This window comes from Podarcis bocagei, assembly GCF_964188305.1.
Source record: "Podarcis bocagei genome assembly, chromosome: W".
Taxonomy (NCBI): Eukaryota; Metazoa; Chordata; class Lepidosauria; order Squamata; family Lacertidae; genus Podarcis; species Podarcis bocagei.
Window position 1 is genome coordinate 15,009,430 of NC_138131.1, and position 22,185 is coordinate 15,031,614.

The following is a 22,185-nucleotide window of genomic DNA, read 5'->3' on the forward strand; positions in this document are numbered from 1 at the left end:
AGCGCTATGAGACTTTGCTTCCGGGACCTCCACCCTACTACTGAGTCCCCAAACTTCACCACTAGGCCTGACACTGATTTGCGGTCTTCAGAGTTAGCCCAATCCGAGTCCACAAAGCAAGTCAGCTTCACTACTCCTTGCGCTGGCAACCTAAGACAAAAGTCTTTGGTTTCCTGCAAATACCTCAGAACTCTCTTGATGCCATTCCAGGCCTGCACACTAGGAATTGATGCTTCCCTGCTGAGCAGATTGACAGCAAACACTATATCAGGTCTGCTCCACTGGGACAAGTACAACAAACTCCCTAGGGCTGACTGAAACACTTCAGTATTTTCGAACACAACGCGTTCTGCTTGCTGACATTCTTTCACGTATCCAGCCTCCATGGGTGACCTGGCACCTGCACAATCAGACATTCTGAACTTCTCAAGCAATTGTTCAATCTTACCTTTCTGGCAAAGCAAAAAGCTACCATCCTCAGTCCTCGCTATCTGGACGCCTAGGTAGGATTTGACATCCCCAAGCTGCTTGATCTTGAACCGCTTTCCAAGCTCCCTAGCAAACTTCTTCACCTGTTCACTAGTCTGTGCCATCATTAAGATATCATCAACGAACACAAGAATCGCTTCCTGTGTCTCTCCTGACCCCTTCAGGTACAGGCAACTGTCTGCAACACTTCTCCTGAAACCTAGCCCTTCTAAGGCTTCATGTAGGCACATATTCCAATTCCTGGCAGATTGGCGTAATCCATAGATGGATTTGTGCAACCGCCACACGATGCCTTGCTCACTGATTTCAAACCCTGGAGGAGGAAGCATGTACAACTCTTCCTGGAGGTCTGAGTTCAGGTAGGCAACATCTACATCAAAATGATTCACCTTCCAACCTCTCTGTGCTGCTATCGCCAAAAGCATTCTCAAAGTCTCCGCTCTTGAGGTCGGCGAATAGACCTCTGTGAAGTGGACACCCTTTTTCTGTGTGAATCCACGTGCCACTAATCTCGCTTTGTACTGTGGTTCTCCAGCTTCTGTGGGTTTTAAGCGGTAAACCCACCTGCAACTAACAGCTCGCTGGTTAGCCGGCAGCTGAGTGAGTGAGAACACTCCAAGAGACTCCATTGAGTTCATCTCCTTCTGCATCGCCTCATGCCATTTGCTGGCTTCTTCCTGAGGCAACTTCTGAACATCCTCAAAAGATTCAGGCTCACATCTAGCCACACCAACCCAGACACTAGTGGCTTCATACCTGTCAGGAGGCTTCCCTTTGGTTGATCTTGCTGACCTCCTCAGCGTGAATTCTGGAACTGCGCCTGATTCACCTGGATCAAGCCTACCATCCCCTGTGTCAGAAACCTCCCCCTCTGACCTGCTGCGCCGTTTCGGGCGTACAGCTGGTTCTGCTGGCGAGGATGGTTCACTCCTCGGCTCAGACTTGACAGAGACCTGTGGAGGGGTCTTGGGACTCCCTTTTGGAGAGGTTTGGAGCCTCTGTCTTGGAGATCCCTGCTCTGGACTCTGTGGCTGTGGACCGTGCACCTCAGTAACAGGTTCAGCCTCGTCCTCCTCCTCCTCATCACCTGAGTCTAACAGAACATCCGGGTTCCCGTGTAGACGTTTCCACCCACTCTGCTCGCAAAACTCAGCACTGCCGCTAATAAGCAGCTTTGACTGGTTGCCAGTAGGGTATGCGAAATGCCACGCCTTTGAACTCGGCTCATAGCCTACAAAGATCATCTTCCTAGACCTTGGCTCACCCTTTCTGCGCATGGCCTTCGGAATGAGAACCCAAGCCTCAGAACCAAAAACGTGCAGAAAGTCCACTTTCGGTTTCTTCCCATGAAGCAGAAAATATGGAGTGTCTCCCACACTTGAATTGAACACCCTGTTTTGCACAAAGCATGCTGTCTTATAACTTTCAGCCCAAAAGCGCTGTGGCAAACCCGAGTCTGCCAACATAGCATTCGCTGATTCCTGTAGGGTCCGAAACTTTCTCTCTGCCACCCCGTTCTGTTGCGGAGAATAGGGGGCAGTCAAACGATGACTGATACCTTTCTGCCTGAAAAACGATTGCAACGCAGAACCTGTGAACTCCCCCCCCCCCGCGATCAGATTGAAAGGAAACCACCCTGGTAGAGAAACACAGCTCTACCGCTGTGATCCAATCCCTGATCAGTGCAGCTGCCTCTGACTTGCATTTAAGCGTAAACAGCCAGGTGTGTTTCGAAAAATCATCAATCAGAATCAGAATCCATTTAGACCCAGCTAAAGAAGGTGTTGGCATGGGTCCTGACAAATCTGCATGCACAAGTTCAAAGGGTTTACTGGTCCTCCTCTCTGACCTGGGGTATGTGCATGTTGTGACCTTTGATTGCTTACATGCTTGACAATCTAGGTATTTGTCACATGCCTTGAACCTACACCCAATTGTGTTCTCTGCTGCTTTTCGCACAAGTGACCACCCAGCGTGTCCAAATTTCCTGTGCCATAAGTGTATACAATCATGGTGTGGTGGGGCATTTGCACACTGCCCTTGGGCATCTTCAATGGACTCTCCACTAGCCCCATTTTCCACCAGCCCCATTTTCCCACCAGTCCCATTTTCAATGGGCATCTCCACCAGAAAGAGCCTGTCTTTCCTCTCAACACTGTAGATCTTCTTCCCATCCCTGTAGAAGGAACACAAATTGTTAGAAAACAAAATATTGAACCCAGCAGCCATAAGAACTGACACACTTAAAAGAGAATGGGTAAGTTCTGGGACCACAAAAGCTTGCACTTCACAATCTAGGAAAGAGCAAAACAAAGACCCAGATTCAGTCAGAGGTCTTTGAGACCCATCAGCTAACGTAACATAGCGTCCAGTTTTAACAGTCTTGCGGTTCCTCAGAAGATTTCTGGAGTTTACGAGGCAATGAGAAGCTCCAGAATCAATTATCAGAGATAAAATGTCTCTCTGGCTGTTTTCCAAAGATGCCATGGCGTTGCTCGCACCCCCACTGGGGTCTCTGCTAGTGTCCTTCCTGGTTGCCATGGCCACAGCCTCCCCCCGACTAGGGCTTTCGCCTTTTCCCAGAGACACCATGGCAGCTGTGAGATGATAAGACGCCTTGTCTTCCTCCTGGCCTGCTGCTTTCCCACGCCTCTGCTGAGAACTGGCTCTGGGAACCTGCTTTGTTGACATTCCACGCTGGCCAGTGTCCTTGGCAGCCTGGGCTTCTAGCGGATGCTTCCCAGCGCTGTTGGACGACGCCACAGAGCATAAACAACTCTTGGAGACTTTGGCTTTCGCAGAGCTCTTGGATCGGCTTGCACCCCCACTGTTGGGTGCACAACTGCCTGAGGAACGGTCTGCTACTGCCTTCCTCTTCCCAGCTCTCAGCCTCTCTCCAGCACCATCACACAGACGTGTCGAAGCATGGAAACAGCTCCCCAAAACAGCTCCAGCCCCCTCTGGGCTTGATGCTCTCTCTGGGCAACTCTCAGCCCCCCTGGCCTGGCTCCCACTGTGGCTTGACAAGCCATCTTCAGTGCCTGCCACGCGACCCAGGGCTTTTTCACTTGCAGCCTTGGCAACAGCCAAGCATCAACGCTGGCCCTTAAAATGGCTAGCACCCTTTGCTCTCTCTCCAGAGCAGCCACGTCTGCTTCTGCTCCTGCAGACCTCTCACTGGGCTGGGCAAAGACTGGATCGGCCTGGGTGTAGTCCCAAAGCTTCCTTTCCTCCAGCCAGTAGTACATGCGTGTACTCCAGGCTTCCCAATTGGCCCCATGCAGCCTTTCACTGGGGTAGCTCTCATGGCCTTGCTGTGCCTGAGCAGCCATCTTCCTCCCCCCGGGGCTTCAACGTACTCACACGTTGCCAGCTAGCTGGACCTCCGAAGCAGCAGCCGTTTCTCTTGGCTCTCGGCTCCAATCTCCAGCATTCCACCAGCGTCTCCCACTGCCCTTCCTGGCAGGAGCTCAAAGCAGCTCAAAGCTGGCAGCCTTCTCCCTTCTCACACGTGTCAGGAAACACGGAACTTCCATAACCTCTTGGGAAATTAATCCTGCCGTCCAGTCAGCGCTTCCCCTGTGCAGCTCCGTTCGGAAGCTTGAAGCTGACCCGGGCAGGGAGCAGAGTCGCAGCGGTCCTGCTTCCGTGTGAGATGAGGGATAAATCAAGTCCAAAGGCAGTTCGGTTCTTATCTCTAGAAGTTTATTTACACAGCAATAACTCCATCAGAACATTCCGGCATTTTTCTCCCCGTGCTTTCCAAAAGCACACTCGCAGCTTCTGCTGCCTTAGCTGTGTGTGCAGTCAGCAGAGAAAGCGAGACTGAAAGCAGACACACACTGTGACACACTTCTCTGTGTCAGGCTCCTCCCAGATACAGGACACCACGGAGTTTTAACCCTGTCAGTTCCAAACTCCACATTGAGTGCCCCTTACAAGTAACGACCATTGATGGCAGGGAACTCCTGGGAGGGGAAGTGACGCACCAGACTCCCCCCATGAGAATGAGGGTCTCCAGACACACAGAAACCCTTGCCTTTCATGTAGCCAGACTGGCAGGACCACCAGTCATCCTGGGAATGAGCTGGTTGGCGCTACATGATCCAGTGGTGGCATGGCACCAGCAGACAGTGACCTTTGGGTCAGCTCACTGTTTGGAACACTGTCACGGTGGGGAAGTCCCGAGGGTAGCCGTGGCCCAGGTAGCAGGAATGGCAGTGGGAGAAAAGGGGAAGGTACCACCACAATACGCTGACCTGCAGGATGTTTTCAGCGAGAAGGAAGCGGATAAACTACCCCCCCATAGGCCCTTCGACTGTCAAATCAACCTACTACCAGGAGCTCAGCTCCCAGTGGGTAAATTGTACGCCATGTCGGACAAGGAGATGCAGGAGTTGTGGGAGTTTATTGACAAGAACCTGAAAAGAGGCTTCATAAGGGAATCAAGGGCGGTGGGAGGCAGTCCGGTGTTCTTTGTGGACAAAAAGGACACTAAACAGCCCAGATTGGTCGTAGATTTCAGGTCCTTGAACCTTGTATCGGAACCCATGACCTTCCCAATGCTCAGGATTGACGATATTTTAACCCGGGTGAGGAAGGGAAAGATCTTTACCAAGCTGGACCTTCAGGGGCGTACAATTTGATTAGGATGAGGGAAGGGGCTGAATGGAAAACCACCATGTTCACCCCTCTGGGAGCCTTTGAGTACCTCGTTATGCCCTTCAGATTACAATCAGGCTCTGCCTGTTTTCAATCTTTCATGCACCATGTGTTGGGATCCTTGCTATACAAGAATTGCGTGGCCTTTCTAGATGACGTGTTAATCTATTCGGACAACGAGGAGCAACACGTTCGGGATGTTCGGGAAGTGCTAAAGAGGCTACAGGAACACCAGTTGTGGGTCAAATTGGAGAAGTGCCAATTCCACGCACGAGAGGTCGAGTTCCTGGGATACAGGTTGTCGGACAAGGGCCTAGCTATGGAGCCAAGCAAGGTGCAGGCGGTGCTGGAATGGAAGGCCCCCAAGACCCGGAAGGACGTGCAGAGGTTCCTGGGGTTTGCGAACTTCTATCGGAAGTTCATCAAGAACTTCGCCCACTTAACTGCACCCATCACTGATTGTCTCAGTAGCAAAAGGAAGTTCGTCTGGACAGAAGAGGCACAGCAATCTTTCAAAAGGCTAAAAAAGGCGTTTGCTTCGGAAGAGCAGCTCTTGCACGTGGATCTGCAAAAGCCAATGAGGTTGGAGACAGACACGTCAGACAGAGCGGTAGGGGCGGTGCTTCTCCAGCCGGGAGACAAGTCCAGCTGGAGGCCGTGCACATTCTTCTCGAGGAAGCTGAGCAAGTCTGAGCAAAACTACACGGTGTATGATCGAGAACTGCTGGCTATTTATGAAGCCCTTAGGCGCTGGAGACATTTGTTAATAGGGGCGCAGCACAATATCCAGGTGTGCACGGACCATAAGAACCTAGAGTACTGGAGGACTGCACGAGTACTCAACCAACGACAGGTGCGGTGGGCTCAAGAATTCTCCGCGTTTTTCTTCGAGATTCGATACGTGCCGGGAGAGGAAAACGTCAGAGCAGACGCCCTCTCCCGGAAGCCGGAGTATCTGGAAGGAGAAGGACCACCAGAAGCACGACATGTGATTCCCAAGAACCGATGGGTGTGTGGGGGAGTGTTCGTTGAGACACGAGAACTAGTAGGACTGACGAGGGACGACGAGTTTGCACAAACGAAAATCTGGGAACTCAGAGGCACGGGGGGAAACCATGGGGGGTTTGAGGAGAAAGATGGGGTACTATATTACAGGGGAGCACTATATGTACCAGGGGATGACTTGAGGAAAAGGGTACTCAAACAACTCCATGATAACCCGACGGCGGGGCATTTCGGTCAACACAAGACCATGTTGCTGGTCACCAGGCAGTTCTGCTGGCCAAGGGTGAGGGAAGATGTACGGGAGTACGTATGAGGGTGTGACTGCTGCCAGCGAGCAAAGGGGGAGAGGGCGGCGCCCGCGGGACTACTGGAACCTTTACCCACACCGGGAAAACCATGGGAGGTGGTGTCCATAGATTTTATGACAGATTTGCCCAAATCGAGAGGGAAAACAGCTGTCATGGTGGTTGTTGACCTGTTAACAAAAATGTGCCATTTTATCGCTTGCTCGCATGCGGTGACAGCAGAGGAAACTGCCAGGCTGTTTGTTGATCACATCTTCAGACTGCATGGCGCCCCCTTGAGGGTTTTGTCCGACCAAGGGAAGCAATTTACTTCCCGGTTCTGGAGGAACCTCATGAGCTTGCTGGAAGTCGAGGTGAGCTTCTCGACGGCCAGACACCCAGAGACCAACGGACAAGCGGAAAGAGCGAACAGTATACTCCAACAATATCTACGCTGCTATGTCAGCGAGAGGCAGAACGACTGGGTGGATAAACTGGGGCTGGCAGAATTTGCGTACAATAACGCGGAACACGTGTCCACGGGGATGAGCCCGTTCATGGCCAATTACGGGTGTCATCCCAGGGCTTTCCCAGGGGGTGGGGAGGAGAAGTGGAGTGTGCCAGCAGCGGAGCAGTTTGTGGAAGAAATGGAAGCCTTACACCAACAACTTAAAATGAACTTGGAAAGGGCCAAGGAAGTGTATAAGAGGCATGCAGACAAGCACCGCAGGGAAGGAGAAACCATACGGGTGGGGGACCGGGTGTGGTTGTCAACCCAGGGGTTACCTTTCAAGGGAGGGTGCAAGAAATTGCTGCCCAGGCGGCTGGGACCTTTCGAGGTAACCCAGCAGGTCAGTCCAGTGGCCTTTCGGCTCAAGTTGCCGACCAGTATGAAACTACACCCAGTGTTCCATAGGTCCCTACTCTCTCTGTACAGGGAGGGGCTGGAATTTCCGGGGCGAGAGAGAGAGGTCCCCACTCACCCACGCATAGAGGAGAGGGAACTCAGCAGTCAAGCCACAGAAATACTTGATTCAAGATTGAGAGGAGGGGAAGTGGAGAATTTGGTGGCTTGGGAGGGGGAACCTGAGTCGGAAAACACGTGGGTTCCAGCGGAGACCATCAGGGATAAGGATCTCAGGGGGGAGGCCAGACACTAGTACGAAAAGGGTTTTAGAACTAATTCAAGAATTTGTTCAAGTTGCAGGATTCAAGTTGAATAAACAAAAAAATAAAGTTTTGGAGAAAAATTTAACAGCTATGGAAAGGGAGAGGTTCCAGAATGAAACAGGGTTGACAGTGGTCAAGAAGGTGAAATACTTTAGATTGAAGTCTAAAGTACGAGACTGGCTCCATTACTATCAAATAATGGAGGTGTATAAACAGGACAGGAAAATTGGCTTCCAGGTGGAGAAATCAAAACTAGAAACAGAACTGTTAGAACCCAATGCTAAGAATCTGTCAAGAATGTATAATTTGTTGCTGAAATGGAATACACAAGATGAAACAGTTAAATCAGCTATGATTAAGTGGGCACAGGACATTGGTCATAACATTATGTTTGCTGACTGGGAACAGTTGTGGACCACCGGTATTAAATTCACGGCATGTAATGCCTTAAAGGAAAATATTATGAAAATGATCTATAGGTGGTACATGACCCCAGTCAAGCTAGCAAAAATTTACCATTTGCCTGATAATAAGTGTTGGAAATGTAAAGAAACTGAAGGTACTTTTTATCACCTTTGGTGGACGTGCCCGAAGATTAAGGCTTTCTGGGAAATGTTATATAATGAAATGAAAAAGGTACTTAAATGTACTTTCCCTAAGAAACCAGAGGCCTTTCTCTTGGGCATTGTCGGCCAGTTGGTGCCAAAGAAAGACAGAACTTTTTTTATGTATGCTACAACAGCAGCAAGAATACTCATCGCAAAGTATTGGAAGACACAAGATTTACCCACTCTGGAAGAATGGCAGATGAAGGTGATAGACTACATGGGACTGGCTGAAATGACCAGCAGAATCCGTGACCAGGGGAAAGAGACGGCGGATGAAGACTGGAAGAAATTTAAAATTTATCTTAAGAAACATTGCAAAATTAATGAATGCTAAAATGTTGAGGTTTTAGAAAAAAGGGGATTACAGCTGTAAAAGATTAAGTATAAGAAAAGAATAAGGGAAAATTCGATAAAACCAAGGGGCAGGATTTGCTGACACAAATTTGGAAATTGGGATGCAGAAAGGGGAGGTATGGGGAAGTCGGTGAAGTAAGGTTTAAGAAAAAAGGACTCGAAATTATACATGTTTGTTTATGTGTTTGTTTGTTTGTATTGTGTAATGTTTGTGTTTATAAAAATTGTGAAAAACCAATAAAAATTTTATATATAAAAAAAGAGGATCTCAGGGGGGAGTTTCACAGCAGGTTCCCAAGGAAGCCCAAACCGGTAGCGAGGTTCTGGGAGGAGCAATTTGGCACTACAGATGAGGAAGAAGAGTTTGTGGGGTTTCCGGCCTCCGACGAGGAGGAAGGAGAGGAATCTGAGGGTGAGGAATCGGACTGGGAGGGTGATCCGGTACGAAGAGATAGCAGCAGGTGGAGAGCTATGTTTGAATCTTCAGAGGATGGGGGTAGCTCCTTCAGGGGATTTCCCGCATTGCCGTCAGAGGGAAGGGAGGAATTTAGGCCAAAGGAATGGGACGGAGGTGAGGGGGGTTCTGGGGGGAGGTGGATGTAAGGGAACTGCCATCGGAGCCAAGAGTGGAGGTAAGGCTCCCCGACCATGCAGGAGAAGGGACCAGCAGAGGGAGAGAGAACACTCCCTTTGGGGAAGGTTATCAGCGTGACACCGGGGAGGAAGGGGACCAGGGAAGGACTTCGGAGAGAGGGCTCCAAGACTCTTCCACAGAGACCAGTGGGGAGAGTCCAGGACCTCAGCTGGCTAGGCCTACTCTGCGCAGAAAGCTTCCGCGCAGGGAGGCTAGGCGGAGACTGGGCGTCAAGGAATTTTTATGTTGGAAGAAATTCAGGAAACGCCCACTGACGGATTCTGCCAGCGACTGACACAGCCACGGAGGAAGGGCTGTCCAGCCAGGGAAAGGTTTAGCCAGGCAACATTGCCTAGAACTTCAGCATCCTTTACACACGAGCAACCCCAATTCCTGTTACAATATCAACCTGTACTTACCCCTCCTTGTACATTCCTTTTCGTACCACTCTGGTACGGGCAGTCCGAAACCATGCCTGTGTAAACTCCGCGTTCCTTTTCCCAACCTTTAACCTGTCTATGATTAATGTCTTATATGCAATAATTAATGTCTTATATACAACCCTTGCTTTGTACTTATGTTAACCAATCAGCAACAAGCACACACGTGGCAAACGCTGTATAATATCCAATAAAAGGGAGTCTCCGAGGCTTGCTCGAGAGACGCCTCCCGTATGACACCTACCTACTCGTCTGTCGTTCATTTCAACCCAACAGGGTGTCATGACCTTCTAGATCTAAAATATCCCAATTTTTTAATAAATACCAATCTTTCAACCAGAGAAGACATGAGGCTTCGTAATATAGCTTCAAATCCGGTAACCCGTAGCCACCTCTTTCTACAGTATCTATTAATATCTTATGCTTTACTCTTGGTCTTTTACCCTTCCACAAAAATATAGAAATTTCTTTTTGCCACTTGTTGATACTGCTGGTCTTTCCTGTAATTGGAATTGTTTGGATTAGAAAGTGTAGCTTCGGTAAAACTATCATTTTAATTACCGAAATGCGGCCCAGGAATAATAAATTTAACCTTGTCCATGTCTCCAACTGTCTTTTGATATCTTTCCAACAATGGGTATAATTATCTTCATATAAGTTAATATTCTTTGGTGTTATCCATAATCCTAAATACTTGATTTTGGGGTAGATTTTAATGTGTATTATTTGTTCTAATTCTGCTTTTTCATCTGACAACATATTTTTAACTAATAGTTTTGTCTTGTTTAAATTCATTTTGAACCCCGCAACTTTACCGTAGCCATATATTATTTCCAACGCCTTTCTTAAACTCTGTTTTGGTTGCTCCGTAGTTATAATTAAATCGTCAGCAAATGCCCTCATTTTGTAACTTCTATTTCCCAGCATAATCCCTTTTATTTCTTTTTCTTCCCTAATTTGTTGACATAAAACTTCCAATGTTAATATGAAAATTAAGGGGGAAAGTGGGCGACCTTGTCTGACCCCTTTACTGATTTCACACTCCTGTGATAAATTTCCATTCATTATAATTTTAGCTTTTTGTTTTGATTATATTGCTTCAATCCCTTTTGTATACTGTATACCAAAATCCATATGGTGTAATAGACCTTTCATAAATTTCCAGGATACCCTGTCGAAAGCTTTTTCTGCATCTATAGCCATTAAGACTGCCTTCTTTTCTATTCTTAAGTCTAAATACGCTAATAAGTTTATAATGTTTCTAGTGTTGCTATAAATGTGCCTCCTGGGCAAAAAGCCAGCTTGGTCATTGTGTATCATAATCTGGAAGCCTTTTTTTGATCTTTCGGCTAAAATATTTGCATATAATTTATAATCGTTCTTTAGAAGTGCGATAGGCCTATCGTTGTTAATAAGTAGATTGTCCGTATCCTGTTTTGGAATTAATGCAATAAGGCTGTCTTTCCAAGAATCCGGCATGGTTCCGTCTTTTAAGATGTTGTTCATGATACTTCTTAATGGGTCAGACAGTAAGTCCTCCATTTTTTTATAATATATTGCCGGTAGGCAGTCTGGCCCTGGTGGCTTTCCTATCTTTGCTTCCTTAATTGCTCTTTGAATTTCGTACGATGTAATAGGGGCATTCAACAGTTCTTTTTGTTCTTTAGTAAGTTTCGGAAGACAGTTCTGTTCTAAATGTTCTTTAACTTCTTCTGTTGTTTCATTTCCTTCCTTATAGATTTCTCTAAAGAATTCGAGAAATCGTTTCTCTATTTCTTTAGGGTTGTTTATTATTTTGCCTTTGCACTTAACTCTTTATATATATATATTTTTTAAATTTTTTTATTGGTTTTTCAAATTTTTATAACAACACAACACACACATAAAAGACAAAGACAAGAACACGTACAATTTCAGAGATCTTACTTTCTTAACCTTGGTCGTTGACTTCCCCCCACCCCACTTCCTGCATCCCACTTCCCATAGTTATATCAGCAAATTATTATTTTGTCTTCTTACCATTTTAATATTACGTCTTTTGTAAAAAATTAAGTTCTTTCCTAAGTTGGACTCGAAAGTCTCTTCCATCGATTTCCCATTTTTTATAAAACATAAAACATATTAACTAAACCCAAAATCATAAGTGTTTTTGAAATTCTGTTTTCCCCTCCTCCCATCCCCGGTTTCCGTCCCTTCCCAAGTACAAGTCCAAAATAGCAGTTCTTAGCCTGGGTTCCTCACGTCCGAGGCCTTCAAATCTCTTTCAGTTCCTCTCCGCCGGTTTTGTTGGTAATCCTTCATGTTGGTCTTCGGATCTCGAAGGAGTTGTATCCCAGTCAGGCCAGATTTTCTTCCCACAAAAGCACTTGAAACCAACTGCTGCAAAATTTCCACCAATCCTTCATATTCCAAATCAGAATAGAAATAAAGATAAGAGTCAGAATGAAAATAAAGATGAAGGCCCCAATCATATTTCTTCTTTCTTTTAAATTCTTGGATTCCCAGTATTCCAGGGGCCTTTTCCTTCATCTTGCGGATCTTTTGCAGATTTATACTCCACATAATCCAAGGGTCTTCTTGTTTATAATCCATTTGTATGGGCTTCTGATTTGTACCTTCCATCTGTACTTTCTCCTGTACTTGTTTAGTCTCATTTTCTTCTTGCGTTATCTCTTTCCGCTCGGCTGCAGATTTTTTCTCACTCAAGTCCTCCATACTTTCAGCAGAGCTGCTTATTCCAGCAGTCAAGGTCATAAGTTGTTTATTCATGGCAAGACTCTGCTCTTGTAGAATTCCCACAAGATAGAATGTTTTTTCTAGCTCAGCTAGTAAGTTTCCATCCACAGCCATTGTAATGTCTCAGACTTCCCCCTAGGGGGAATCTAGTTACAGTAATCTTTTCCCAACAATCCTTTTCCTCTTGATTTATTTCTTTGTATCCAAACACTTTAGTTAATTTATATCAATTTTAGTCCAGAGAGATCTTGGGTAGCAAACTCTTTCACTTTAAGTCACCCGTTTGACAGCTTTTGACAGCTGTCAAACTCCTTTCCTCTTCAACAGGCTCAGAAACAGGACTCTCCCGGGCCCGGGAGGGGGGATTACAAACGGCAAAAGAAAAAGTTCTAAAACACCACTCTTGCACTCCAGCTCCACACTTCTTTCATCCAATCGTGAAAGTTACTGTCTTTTTAAACTCACCCCAAAAGGGTAGGCTCTCCAACTTAGTTTTCCTGCTATTGCTTTAAATCGTCTGCAGGAGGGGGGTGCGGACTTCCCTTTAACACATCCCCCGGTCGTACCAAATTTACGGATCAATATTTTAAAGTCCAGGTTCCAATCTACTCACGGGTTGCTTCTTTTTTGGGTCCAAATTTGAGGAAGAAAGTCAGCGCTCTTCAGCCATGGCACACGGCTCCGCTCCGCTGGGGTAGCGGTCTACTCTCAGCTCCACGCCACTCTCCGTACCCTCTCCGCAGCCTTTAAAAAGGCTCTTCATGGGTCGGGGAGGGCGCTTAAGGTGCCCACCGAGTCACCAGGTCCTCAGGCATCTGCGCCTGAGGTTTTTGAGGGTCCCCGCGTCGCCGTCGCGGCAAGACCTGTCCTCAGCAGAGCCGATTCCCTCCGGAGTTCGGAGGGAATCCGCCATTAGCTGTTCGCGCCAACCCGTAAGTCCCACTTAACTCTATTTATAAGCCTTTCTGCCTCTCTCTTCTTTAATTGCCATGCTAAAAACCAGGCTCAGGTTCTGTTTCAGGCTGTGTCTATGTTTCAGGGTCCGGCGCTGTATCAAACACCGTTTCAGGCTCAGGCTCAGGCTTCTGCTCTTTATTAGGCTTTGTCTCAGTCTTTGGCTCTAGCACTTATTCTAGCTCTATTTCAGGCTCGGCCTGTGTCTCAGCCTTTGTCTCTGTTTCACGCTGTTTCTCTGTTTCAGGCTCTGGCGCTGTTTCAAGCCCTGTATCTGCCTCTGCCTCTGTTTCAGGCTCTGGCACTCTATCAAGCACTGTTTCTGGCTCTGGCTCTCTTTCAGGCTCTGGTTCTGAATTTGGGTTTTGTTCTGGCTCTGGCTGTGTCTCTGGATCTGGCTGTGTCTCTGCTTCAGGCTCCTATGCTGTCCTATAGTGCACTCTATCAAGCACTATTTCAGACTCAGGCTGTGGATCTCGGCTGTGGCTCTAGGCTCCGTCTGTGGCTCTGTCTGTGGCTCTGGCTCTCTTTCAGGGTCTGGTTCTGAATGAAGATCTAGTTCTGACTCTGATTCAGGGTCTCATGATGGCTCTTCCTCTGCCTCTGACCCAGCTATGTTTCAGGGTCTGGCTCTCTTTCAGGCTCTGGTTCTGAATTAGGGTTTTGTTCTGGCTCTGGCTGTGCCTCTGCCTCTGGCTCTGACTCCAGCTCCAGCTCCGGCACTGTATCACGTACTGTTGGAGACTCAGGCTGTGGCTCTAGGCTGTGGCTGCAGCTATGTTTTGTGCTCCGGCCCTGTATCAAGCCCTATTTCTGGCTCTGGCTCTGGCTTTCTTTCACATCTGGCTCTGAATGAGGCTCTGGCTCTGGCTCTGATTCATGTTCTCCCTCTGACTCTGATTCAGGGTTTCGCTCTGGCTCTGGCTCTGGCACTCTATCAAGGACTGTTTCAGACTCAGGCTGTGGCTCTGCCTCTGTTTCAGGCTCAGGCTCTGTTTGAGGCTGTGTCTCTGTTTCAGGCTCCGGCACTGTATCAAGTACTGTTGCAGACTCAGGCTGTGGTTCTAGGCTGTGGCTGTGGCTGTTGCTCTGGTTTGGGCTGTGGCTCTTTTTCAGGCTCTGGTTCTGAATGAGGGCTTGGTTACGGCACTGATTCAGGGTCTCGCTCTGTCTCTGGCTGTGTCTCTGTTGCACCTCAAACGGTGGTTTCTTGTTGTTGTTGTTGTTGTTGTTGTTGTTGTTGTTGTTGTTGTTGTTATTTTCTTTCTGGGGTGGGACAAATGTTTAGTTGGGGCGGGGATTATTTTAAGTTTACTATAATTGTTTCTTGCTTTGTTTTTCTTTTACTATTTTTTTTACGTTATTGTATAGGGTCAGGGCTGCCTGGGAGGGGGCCTGAGCCAACAGAATGGCTGGGGCAAGTTCCCTACGGGGGGGGGGTGTATTGGAACGCCCAATCTCTCTTATCGCGGGTGGGAGGAACAGTTGCGCTAAGACCAGACCACGTCTTTACCGAAGATCTGGTTCTGACTCTGATTCTGATTCTCTGATTCTGCCTCTCTATCAAGTGCTGTTTCAGACTTAGGCTGTGGCTGTGGCTCTGGCTCTGTTTCCATTCTTACAATGGAATGTACATAAAACAATAATTCTTTCTATATAAATTTTCCAATACATTTTGAAAACATAATAAATCCTTAATTGTTGTCCACCTCCTTTCAGTTCCTTTATCACTCGAATGCTAGCACGGAGTCAAAACTATTATTGTATTTTTGAGCATATCTTGTATAACCATCCCATTTTCCTGCAAATTTTTGCTTTGAGATTCCACTGAGTTTGCTAGTCAATTGAGCCGTCTCCACCAATTCCTGTCATTTGATTTGCCAATCTGTATATTCTCCCCCCCAAAAAAAATATTAATCTTTTCACACGTCCACCAGCGGAGGTCCTGGACTCTCCCCGCTGGTCTCTGTTGAAGAGTCTTGAAGCCCTCTCTCCGAAGTCCTTCCCTGGTCCCCTTCCTCCCCGGTGTCACGCTGATAACCTTCCCCAAAGGGAGTGTTCTCTCTCCCTCTGCTGGTCCCTTCTCCTGCATGGCCGGGGAGCCTTACCTCCACTCTTGGCTCCGATGGCAGTTCCCTGACAGATATGGTGTGAACTCAAGGTGAACAGAACGTACCAGGGTGATGAGGGAATGTCTTAGCATCAGCGCGGTTTGAGCAGCATGAGCAGAACAAAGCTTAGAAGCAAGACTTCCCATCATGCCACAGTTATGTGCAGAAGCAATGCTTCCCATCATGCCATGGTCATGTGCAAAAGCAATGCTTTCCTTCATCTCCCCCTTTCTTTTCTTATTTGCGAGGTGTTCTGGGTGAATAAGACAAAAATACTTCGGGATACGTGGTATGCCAGCGCATGCCCGAAATAAGTTCACCACATCTCCCCTAATGTTTACTGCTGGTGCTGCACTTTCGCGAAGTAGGCAGCAATGATTTTATTGGGTGGCTGAGGGGGAGAGAGAAACCAAGACAAAAGACTTATGAGTCCAGGAATGCATTGGAGGAAGCAACATAGCAAAATCAATATACATATTATAATAATGGCATATTGAAAGAGATTACGAAGCCAATTCAGGTTTGGCAACCAGCCAGTGAGCCACTGGGTGAATGAGTCCCACAGGCCAGAAAGTCCAACGTCCTGTTTAATGTGGTGTGTAAGATTTTGCAAATGAGAGATTTGCTTTTGGGTGGCTTTGGAATTATCAGTAATATTGAAACAACACATGTCGTCCACTTGTTCACAGCCGTAATGATGAAGCATCAATAGATCATCGATAGCAGCGCGGCTCTGCAGAAGACCATGCTGGAGTTCACTCTGCTCTTTATTTAGAAGATGAAGCGCTTGAGAAGTAAAATTCAGGGCTTTTGCTGCAGAACAAGCTAAAGAGTTAATGTTCCTACTATTGCGTACAGCCAATCCAGGGACTCCAAGGAGAGAAACAGCTAAAGAGATATATTCAGACCTACTGGGAAGAGAAATTGAATCGTCACAATCGTTAGTCAATGCAATAGAGCGGCAATATCGAGAGCGGGTCAAATGATGCTTTTTGGGTAATACGATGGACAAACGGCTTAAGCAGCAGGGTGTGCCATGGCTCATGTTTGCTGGAATGTAATTAAATGTATAGCCAGGACACGTCCAGAACCAGCCAGCAGGTAGTTCTTTGTATTTATATACATAAGAAATATTGACATAATTAGAACAGTGGAAATTATCCTTGCCCATTTCCACACAGTTGGATTTTGTGCAATTGACCATATGGGCACAGGTGACATTAAAAGAAGCCACGTATGGGGTCAACAAATCAATGGCCAAAGGTGGGCGTCGGTGCACTTGGTTACCCCAGTTGTGGTAACCGGAACAACCAAGGGTGCGGAGAGAATCGTTTTGGGGTAGGGATGGGAAAAACCAGGTATCATTTTGTATGTCAAAAGGGTCATGGCAAACAGGGATAAGGCAGGAGACAAGGATTTCACCTATTGATACCTGTTGGGTTAGGCAAAAGGAAGAAATATTGAGGGTCTTTGCAAAAGATTCCCACACATTTGTTGGTGTGGCGTTACCGCTATTAAGAGCAGAAGCAGAAAGAGGCAAAAACAAAACGCTGAAAATGAGCACTAAAGCAAGTAGCTTTCCCCCCGTTATGGGCCATTGTTCTACCCATACCGGGGTGGTTGATTTCCAGTGGAGGGGGAGTGCAAGCTTACTCATTTAATTGAATGGTAGCTTGTAATTGTTGTAGTAAGTCTCTGCCCCACAGATTGAGATGGATTTTTAACACACAGGGCTGGATATATGCAATGGTTTCAGAGCTATCAGGCAGAGAAACAGGCAGCCACTGTACGCTTTGGGAAGAGGTTTGAGGTCCACCTACACCCCAAACTGCAGAGGCAGACTCAAGGGGCCACGTGGGGTCCCAGCAACTACTGGAAATTACAGAAATGTCTGCGCCTGTGTCAATCAAGCCTTCCAGAACCTTGCCATTTATCTTGTACTTACGAAGAAGTTTCTGATGACCAATCCGCTGGATTACAGCTAACAGCTGTGGAGAAAAAGGAGAGAGCTCGTGCAAATTACTATCAATAATAGAAACAGTAGGGTGAGAAGGGAGCACCACCAAATGCGCCCAGGACTCACCCTTCTTTAACTGCATGGGCATGTGGCTCCAAAGTTGAACCATTATTGTGCCCACATAGTCAGGATCCAGAACTCCTGGAATAACCTGGATTCCTTCTTTTGCCGCAGAAAATTTGGGTAAAATTAAACCTGCGACTTTAGGAGGTAGTGGGCCCGCCAATTGGGTGGGCATAAGCACAATTTCACCAGGTAAAACAGTGGCTTTGGTTTCTTGATTAATTAAGTCAATGGTAAAATCAGAGCGTGTATCCTTTGAGATGGTTTTAATAGTGGAGACTAACGGCGGAGGGCTCCCTATTTGTCCGGGAGTGGGGCCCCTAAGGAGTTTCCCAAACTCCTGCACTGATTTGCCCAATGATAGCCTTTACCGCACTTCGGGCATTTCTTGGAAGGCTGAGCCTTATTGGCATCACCATTCCTGTTTGCACCCCCGCCAGGGGCTCTGCATTGTTTAGCAAAATGACCTGGGCGCTTGCAGTTGAAGCAGTTCCCAGTGGGCTTGTTGCCAGCCTGGATGGCACCGGCAAGCAAGGACATCGCATGACTCTGGCTTCCAACATCTGCACGGGCTTGAATCATATGGGCCAGGTCATATTTAGGGCAATGTATGATCGACTGCAAAGCCTTTTTGCAGTCAGTACTTGCATTTTCGAAAGCGGATTTTTTCATCAATTCATTTTGAGCTATAGCGTCATCAATCTGCCTGGTGACTGATTCTTTCAATCTATCTATAAATTGATGGTAGGGCTCCGAATATTGTTGCTTAATATTAACAAAGGAGCTAAGTGGTTGTCCTGAGACAGGGACTTTGTGAAAGGCGCGTTGCACACGGGTCGCGGTGCGACTAAAATGTAAAGGTGTTAATTGAGCTTGGGCTGGTATATTATCATACGGACCAGCACCAAAGAGTTGGTTGGCTGAATGCTGTGGATCAGCCAGGGCTACTGCGCAATGCTTAAATTCACTTTCAAAAACTACATACTGAGCCGGGGATAACAGCATGCGCATCAGATCTTTCCAATCTTGAGGTAGCATTGTATAACCAGTTGCTATTCCCTCCAGCATTCCTGTCACATAAGTGGATTTTAGGCCAGAATCAGTAATGGCTTTCCTTAATTCTCTCAGAATAGAATAAGGAAGCATCTCATACATAATTTGTTGTTGCGCAGTGCCAGGGTTAGTATAAGAAATAGGGAAAGCAGACGGCAGTTCCCCGGCCCACCCCGCCTCCTCCTCCAAGGAAAGAATTCCTTCCTGTCTAGCTTGAAAAAGTGCAGCACGCACGGCTCCTTTAGGAGCAGGTGAAGGAGGGAGGGTAGGGGGGATGGGGGGATGTGGGCTGAGGCGAAGGGGGGGTTAGAGAATGTTGCGATGGAGGCAAAAGCTTTGGGTAAGGAGGGAGATTGTCTGTTGCGGCTAAAAGGGCATGTGGCAGGGCAGTCGGTGGGGAATTGTCTGGTGCGGGTGCCGACGGAGACGCCTGGGGACCTAATCTAGCGACGGCATCCGCACACTTCTGCCAAGTGAGCAGACAATGAATGCCAAGTCTCCATCCCCAAGGACCCTATTTCTGGGTACCAGGGGCACTCACAAGCAATATGACATAACAATCGTTCAATTTCTTTCAAGGAAATATGCACACCTGCTACTCTCTGTCTGACTAAATGAAACAGTTCTTTAGCATGCTCTTTTTGGGACTTTGTAAGCTCCTCCCCCCCCCACATACTCACAGTGTAGCGCGCTGAGACTTTTCCAGTCGAGTGAAGTATGAGGCTGCGTAAAGGGATCTGGCACGTCGAGGGTCACCAGATGTTGGGTTGAAATGAACGACAGACGAGTAGGTAGGTGTCATACGGGAGGCGTCTCTCGAGCAAGCCTCGGAGACTCCCTTTTATTGGATATTATACAGCGTTTGCCACGTGTGTGCTTGTTGCTGATTGGTTAACATAAGTACAAAGCAAGGGTTGTATATAAGACATTAATTATTGCATATAAGACATTAATCATAGACAGGTTAAAGGTTGGGAAAAGGAACGCGGAGTTTACACAGGCATGGTTTCGGACTGCCCGTACCAGAGTGGTACGAAAAGGAATGTACAAGGAGGGGTAAGTACAGATTGATATGGTGTGAACTCAAGGTGAACAGAACGTACCAGGGTGATGAGGGAATGTCTTAGCCTCAGCACGGTTTGTGCAGCATGAGCAGAACAAAGCTTAGAAGCAAGACTTCCCATCATGCCACAGTTATGTGCAGAAGCAATGCTTCCCATCATGCCATGGTCATGTGCAAAAGCAATGCTTTCCTTCAACACCCGTTTTGGGTGGCATGGCTACCTTAATTATGGGAAAATAAAGACGCATAGGAGTTTTTCAAATCATATAATAAGAAATGCTATATATAAGGTATGGGGAAAATACAAAAGATATTTGGAACAGAAAACCCCAAGATGGAACTCTCCACTAGAAGCAATCGCTGTTAAAAAAAAGCAACAACATCAAAGAGAACTGGATAACGTATAACACAATATTAAGGGGGGAGGAGGAGGGTCAACTAATATTGATAAGTTATGAAAAAATAAAAGATCACTTTTCTACTTGGCTAGATTACTTCCAGGTGAATGAAGTGTTCAGACAGGATAAGCAGATAGGTTTTGAAAAGGAGCCTTCAAGATTTGAAAGAGAACTACTGAATAGTAAAACCAAAATAATCGCAAAAATGTATAGACTTCTTTTAGACTACGAAGTAATGGATGAGGAGGTTAAGGCTTCAATGATAAAGTGGGCCCAAGATGTGGGCCGTCCAATTATGCTAAAAGATGGGGGAAACTGATGGAATGTAAATTTGAAATTTACAGCCAGCTATAATATAAGAGAGAACATGATGAAAATGGCTCATAGGTGGTACCTCACTCCTTCCAGATGATCAAGAATGTATAAAAAATTGGCAAATGCTTGTTGGAGATGTGGAGGAAATAACGGTGACATGAACCACATGTGGTGGACGTGTGAAAAGATTGAGATTTTTTTGGGGGGGGAATATACGATGAATTAAAAAAGATGATGGGGATAACTTTTATAGAAAAAACACAGGCATTTCTGTGAAGTATTTTAGATAAAGAGATCCCCAAAAAATCTAAAAGAGGTATTCTTGTATGCAACCACAGCAGCTCGTATACTTGTGGCCAAGGGATGGAAAGATCACGAGGCTCCAAAAATAACAGATTGGCAAATCAAATTACAGGAATTGGTGGAGACGGCTCAATTGACTAGCAAACTCAGAGGAATCTCAAAGCAAAAATTTGCAGAAAAATGGGATGGTTATACAAGATATGTTCAAAAATACAATAATAGTTTTGACTCCGTGCTAGCATTCGAGTGATAAAGGAACTAAAAGGAGGTGGACAACAATTAAGGATTTATTATGTTTTCAGAATGTAAGAATTGTAAGAATGGAAACAGAGCCAGAGCCACAGCCACAGCCTAAGTCTGAAAGAGTCCTTGATAGAGTGCCAGAGCCAGAGCGAGACCCTGAATCAGTGCCATAACCAAGCTCTCATTCAGAACCAGAGCCTGAAAAAGAGCCACAACCCAAACCAGAGCAACAGCCACAGCCACAGCCTAGAGCCACAGCCTGAGTCTGCAACAGTACTTGATACAGTGCCGGAGCCTGAAACAGAGACACAGCTTCAAACAGAGCCTGAGCCTGAAACAGAGGCAGAGCCACAGCCACAGCCTGAGTCTGAAACAGTCCTTGATAGAGTGCCAGACCCAGAGCCAGAGCGAAACCCTGAATCAGAGTCAGAGGGAGAACATGAATCAGAGCCAGAGCCAGAGCCAGAGCTGAATGAAAGCCAGAGCCAGAGCCAGAAATAGGGCTTGATACAGGGCCGGAGCGCAAAACATAGCTGCAGCCACAGCCTAGAGCCACAGCCTGAGTCTGCAACAGTACTTGATACAGTGCCGGAGCTGGAACCAGAGCCAGAGCCACAGCCAGAGCCAGAACAAAACCCTAATTCAGAACCAGAGCCTGAAAGAGAGCCAGACCCTGAAACATAGCTGGGTCAGAGGCAGAGGAAGAGCCATCATGAGACCCTGAATCAGAGTCAGAACCAGATCTTCATTCAGAACCAGACCCTGAAAGAGAGCCAGAGCCACAGACAGAGCCACAGACGGAGCCTAGAGCCACAGCCGAGATCCACAGCCTGAGTCTGAAATAGTGCTTGATAGAGTGCTGGATCCTGCAACAGAGACACTGTCTGAAACTGAGCCTGACGCTTAAACGTAGCCAGGGGCAGAGGGAGAGGCAGAGCCTGATACGTAGCCAGGGGCAGAGGGAGAGGCAGAGCCTGATACAGTGCTTGATACAGCATAGGAGCCTGAAGCAGAGACACAGCCAGATCCAGAGACACAGCCAGAGCCAGAACAAAACCCTAATTCAGAACCAGAGCCTGAAAGAGAGCCAGAGCCAGAAACAGTGCTTGATAGAGTGCCAGAGCCTGAAACAGAGGCAGAGGCAGATACAGGGCTTGAAACAGCGCCAGAGCCTGAAACAGAGAAACAGCGTGAAACAGAGACAAAGGCTGAGACACAGGCCGAGCCTGAAATAGAGCTAGAATAAGTGCTAGAGCCAAAGACTGAGACAAAGCCTAATAAAG